Genomic DNA, 6261 nt, shown 5'->3' with positions numbered 1-6261 from the left:
GTTTGGGCGCATGGCAGAGCTTGGAAGGGAAGGAGCGCCATTTGACTTTTCAATGCAAAATTGACTGGAATTGAGATGGGACGCCATGTTGCGTTTGGAGAGCCCCTGATGTGCCTAAACATTGAAACTCCCTACAAGTGACACCATTTTGGAAAGTAGACCCCCTAAGGAACTTATCTAGATGTGTGGTGAGCACTTTGACCCACCAAGTGCTTCACAGAAGTTTATAATGCAGAGCCGTAAAAATAAAAAATCATATTTTTTCACAAAAATGATCTTTTCGCCCCCAATTTTTTATTTTCCCAAGGGTAAGAGAAGAAATTGGACCCCAAAAAATGTTGGCCAATTTGTCCTGAGTACGCTGATACCCCATATGTGGGTGTAAACCATTGTTTGGGCGCATGGCAGAGCTTGGAAGGGAAGGAGCGCCATTTGACTTTTCAATGCAAAATTGACTGGAATTGAGATGGGACGCCATGTTGCGTTTGGAGAGCCCCTGATGTGCCTAAACATTGAAACTCCCTACAAGTGACACCATTTTGGAAAGTAGACCCCCTAAGGATCTTATCTAGATGTGTTTTGAGAGCTTTGAACCCCCAAGTGTTTCACTACAGATTATAACGCAGAGCCGTGAAAATAATTTTTATTTTTTTTCTCAAAAATGATTTTTTTAGCACCCAGCTTTGTATTTTTACAAGGGTAACAGAATAAATTGGACCCCAAAATTTGTTTTCCAATTTGTCCTGAGTACGCTGATACCCCATATGTGGGGGGGAACCACTGTTTGGGCGCATGACAGAGCTCGGAAGGGAAGGAGCGCCATTTGGAATGCAGACTTAAATGGATTGGTCAGCAGCCGTCACGTTGCATTTGCAGAGCCCCTGATGTACCCAAACAGTACAAACCCCCCACAAGTGACCCCATATTGGAAACTAGACCTCCCAAGGAACTTATCTAGATGTGTTTTGAGAACTTTGAACCCCCAAGTGTTTCACTAAAGTTTATAGCGCAAAGCCGTGAAAATAAAAATTCCTTTTTTTTTTCACAAAAATGATTTTTTAGCCCCCAGTTTTGTATTTTTACAAGGGTAACAGGATAAATTAGACCCCAAAAGTTGTTGTCCAATTTGTCCTGAGTACGCTGATACCCCATATGTGGGGGGGAACCACTGTTTGGGTGCATGACAGAGCTCGGAAGGGAAGGAGCGCCATTTGGAATGCAGCCTTAAATGGATTGGTCTGCAGGCGTCACGTTGCATTTGCAGAGCCCCTGATGTACCCAAACAGTACAAACCCCCCACAAGTGACCCCATATTGGAAACTAGACCTCCCAAGGAACTTATCTAGATGTGTTGTGAGAACTTTGAACCCCCAAGTGTTTCACTACAGTTTATAACGCAGAGCCGTGAAAATAAAACATCTTTTTTTTCCCACAAAAATGATTTTTAGCCCCCCAAATTTTTATTTTCCTAAGGATAACAAGAGAACTTGGACCCCAGAAGTTGTTGTTCAATTTGTCCCGAGTACGCTGATAACACATATGTTGGGGTAAACCCCTTTTTGGGCGCACGGGAGAGCTCGGAAGGGAAGGAGCACTGTTTTACTTTTTCAACGCAGAATTGGCTGGAATTGAGATTGGACGCCATGTCGCGCTTGGAGAGCCCCTGATGTGCCTGGACAGTGGAAACTCCCCAATTCTACCTGAAACCCTAACCCAAACACACCCCTAACCCTAATCCCAACGGTAACCCTAACCACACCCCTAGCCCTGACACACCCATAATTCTAATCCCAACCCTAATCCAAACGTAAATGTAATCCAAACCCTAAACCTAACTTTACCTCCAACCCTAGCCCTAACCCTAACCCTACCCCTCACCCTAACCCTAAACGTGACTGAAATACGTGTCACTAAAATACGTGTCACTAAAATACGTGGCACTGAAATACGTGGCACTGAAATACGTGGCACTGAAACACGTGGCACTGAAACACGTGGCACTGAAACACGTGGCACTGAAATACGTGGCCCTAAAATACGTGGCACTGAAATACGTGGCACTGAAATATGTGGCACTGAAATACGTGGCACTGAAATACGTGGCACTGAAACACGTGGCACTGAAATACGTGATACGTGGCACTGAAATATGTGGCACTGAAATACGTGGCACTTAAATACGTGGCACTGAAATATGTGATACGTGGCACTGAAATACGTGGCACTGAAATACGTGGCACTGAAATACGTGGCACTGAAATACGTGGCACTGAAATACGTGGCACTGAAATATGTGATACGTGGCACTTAAATACGTGGCACTGAAACACGTGGCACTGAAACACGTGGCACTGAAATACGTGGCACTGAAATACGTGGCACTGAAATACGTGGCACTGAAATACGTGGCACTGAAATACGTGGCACTGAAATACGTGGTACTAAAATATGTGGCACTGAAATACGTGATACGTGGCACTGAAATACGTGGCACTGAAACACGTGGCACTGAAATACGTGGCACAGAAATACGTGGCACTGAAATATGTGGCACTGAAATACGTGGTACTAAAATATGTGGCACTGAAATACGTGATACGTGGCACTGAAATACGTGGCACTGAAACACGTGGCACTGAAATACGTGGCACAGAAATACGTGGCACTGAAATACGTGGCACTGAAATACGTGGCACTGAAATACGTGGCACTGAAATACGTGGCACTATGACTGTCAGAAAATGTTCATTAAACGGTTAGGGGTGAGGTTAGGGGTAGAGTTAGGGTTAGGGTTTGGATCCCTTTATCACCTTGATGGTGGTGGGTGGCTTTTCAGTGTGTTTTCTGTTTTTTTTCGATAAAAATGCATGCGTTTTTAACGCAAACAAACGCATGTGCTTAAAAACGCAAGAAAATACTGCAGGTTGTATTTCTGAAAATGAACGCATGCAGAAAAAAACCGCATGCGTTTGAAAACGCGACCAAACGCGTACAAAAAAACCGCATGCGTTTTCAATGTCAAATATAGGGAAAAAACGCATGCGGTTTTTTGTGCAAAAAACGCTGCAGACAAAAACGCAAGTGTGAAACCAGCGACGCTTTTTATAGCAAAAAAGTTTTTGCGTCTCCACATTTTGAGACCTATAATTTTTCCACATTTTGCTCCACAGAGTCATGTGAGGTCTTGTTTTTTGCGGGACGAGTTGACGTTTTTATTGGTAACATTTTCGGACACGTGACCATTTTTGATCGCTTTTTATTCCGATTTTTGTGAGGCAGAATGACCAAAAACCTGCTATTCATGAATTTCTTTTGGGAGAGGCGTTTATACCGTTCCGCGTTTGGTAAAATTGATAAAGCAGTTTTATTCGTCGGGTCAGTACGATTACAGCGATATCTCATTTATATCATTTTTTTATGTTTTGGCGCTTTTATACGATAAAAACTAAAATATAGAAAAAATAATTATTTTGGTATCGCTTTATTCTCAGGACTATAACTTTTTTATTTTTTTGCTGATGATGCTGTATGGCGGCTTTTTTTTTGCGGGACAAGATGACGTTTTCAGCGGTACCATGGATATTTATATCAGTCTTTTTGATCGTGTGTTATTCCACTTTTTGTTCGGCGGTATGGTAATAAAGCGTTGTTTTTTGCCTCGTTTTTTTTTTTTTTTTCTTACGGTGTTTACTGAAGGGGTTAACTAGTGGGGCAGTTTTATAGGTTGGGTCGTTACGGACGCGGCGATACTAAATATGTGTACTTTTATTGTTTTGTTTTTTTTATTTAGATAAAGAAATGTATTTATGGGAATAATATATTTTTTTTATTATTATTTATTTAGGAATTTTTTTTTTATTTTTTTTTACACATGTGGAAAAATTTTTTTTTTACTTTTTTACTTTGTCCCAGGGGGGGACATCACAGATCATTGATCTGGCAGTGTGCACAGCACTCTGCCAGATCGACGATCTGCTGTGCAGGGCTGCAGGCTTTCCAAGTGTCTGCTCTGAGCAGACACTCGGTAAGCCACCTCCCTCCCTGCAGGACCCGGATGCCGCGGCCATCTTGGATCCGGGACCTGCGGCGAGGAGGGAGGTAGGAGACCCTCAGAGCAACGCGATCACATCGCGTTGCTCCGGGGGTCTCAGGGAAGCCCGCAGGGAGCCCCCTCCCTGCGCGATGCTTCCCTATACCGCCGGTACACTGCGATCATGTTTGATCGCGGTGTGCCGGGGGTTAATGTGCCGGGGGCGGTCCGTGACCGCTCCTGGCACATAGTGCCGGATGTCAGCTGCGATATGCAGCTGACACCCGGCCGCGATCGGCCGCGCTCCCCCCGTGAGCGCCGCTGATCGATGATGACGTACTATCCCGTCGGCGGTCATACGGGCCCACCCCACCTCGACGGGATAGTACGTCAAATGTCGGGAAGGGGTTAAGGTACCTTCACACTAAACGACGCTGCAGCGATATCGACAACGATGCCGATCGCTGCAGCGTCGCTGTTTGGTCGCTGGAGAGCTGTCACACAGACAGCTCTCCAGCGACCAACGATCCCGAAGGCCCCGGGTAACCAGGGTAAACATCGGGTTGCTAAGCGCAGGGCCGCGCTTAGTAACCCGATGTTTACCCTGGTTACCAGTGTAAATGTAAAAAAACAAACGCTACATACTTACATTCGCGTCCCCTGGCATCCGCTTCCCTGCACTGTGTAAGCGCCGGCAGTACAGAGCACAGCGGTGACGTCACCGCTGTGCTTTGCTTTCCGGCCGGCACTGACACATTCAGTGCAGGAAGCTCTGAGCAGCAGCGCGGACGCCGGGGGACGTGACAGACATCAGAGGGTGAGTATGTAGTGTTTTTTTTTTACTTTTACAATGGTAACCAGGGTAAATATCGGGTCACTAAGCGCGGCCCTGCGCTTAGTAACCCGATATTTACCCTGGTTACCATTGTAAAACATTGCTGGCATCGTTGCTTTTGCTGTCAAACACGACGATACACGCCAATCTGACGACCAAATAAAGTTCTGAACTTTGTTCAACGACCAGTGATATCACAGCAGGATCCAGCTCGCTGCTGCGTGTCAAACACAACGATATCGCTATCCAGGACGCTGCAACGTCACGGATCGCTATCGTGCTTGATAAAGGTTGTTATACCGAAACGTCGCCGCAGATGGCAGATTAAATCTGTAAGTTATTTTTTCAGTGATCATTGTGGCGCTGTCTTCTTTTTTGATATGGATTGGACTTTGTAGCTGGGTTGACCCCCTGGCATTGACGTGCGCTACTAGGCTTATGGAAGCCATATGGGTATAGGGTGCGGTTTAATGAGTTTTTTGGATTTTTTGGATCGCTATCGTTATCGCTGCAAAGTCGTTTAGTGTGAAGGTACCTTTACACTATGGCTGGTCCGAATAACTAAAGCAATTGTTACCATCCACCTCTCGTGTCTCCCCTTTTCCTCATAGTTTGTAAGCTTGCGAGCAGGGCCCTCATTCCTCCTGGTATCTATTTTGAACTGTGATTTCTGTTATGCTGTAATGTCTATTGTCTGTACAAGTCCCCTCTATAATTTGTAAAGCACTGCGGAATATGTTGGCGCTATATAAATAAAATTATTATTATTATTATATAATTTACACAAAATGTGGGTGTTCCCATTCATGTGGGCATGTTTTTTTTTCTCCTTGGTTGTTCTAGTGTTAATTACATGCTTATGGAGAACCCCTGTGGAATTGTCTAGTGGTGCCATCCAAGTGTCTTACATTTTCAGGTTCGCAGCCTTCCCTGGCTCCAGATTTAGCGGAGAAAGCCATTGCTCTAACTCGCCCTGGATAGCTCTCCACATCTCTTGAGCTGTGTGACTGTAATCTCCATGGCATATTAATTTAAACACTGCCTGATTGCTGTGAGGCAAGGCTGTGCAGTACAGGGGTGGGGGAGATGCTATCTGCACTGTTGGCACACATGTCTGATTAAAGGCCCCGTCTCACATAGCGAGATCGCTAGCGAGATCGCTGCTGAGTCACAAGTTTTGTGACGCAACAGCGACCTCAGTAGCGATCTTGCTATGTGTGACACGTACCAGCGATCAGGCCCCTGCTGTGAGATCGCTGGTCGTGTCAGAATGGCCTGGACCTTTTTTTGGTCGTTGAGGTCCCGCTGACATCGCTGAATCGGTGTGTGTGACACCGATCCAGCGATGTCTTCACTGGTAACCAGGGTAAATATCGGGTTACTAAGCGCAGGGCCG

Source organism: Ranitomeya variabilis, chromosome 3 (genome assembly GCF_051348905.1).
Source record: "Ranitomeya variabilis isolate aRanVar5 chromosome 3, aRanVar5.hap1, whole genome shotgun sequence".
Taxonomy (NCBI): Eukaryota; Metazoa; Chordata; class Amphibia; order Anura; family Dendrobatidae; genus Ranitomeya; species Ranitomeya variabilis.
The sequence above is the reverse complement of the archived record's forward strand: the minus strand, read 5'-3'. Positions refer to the sequence as shown.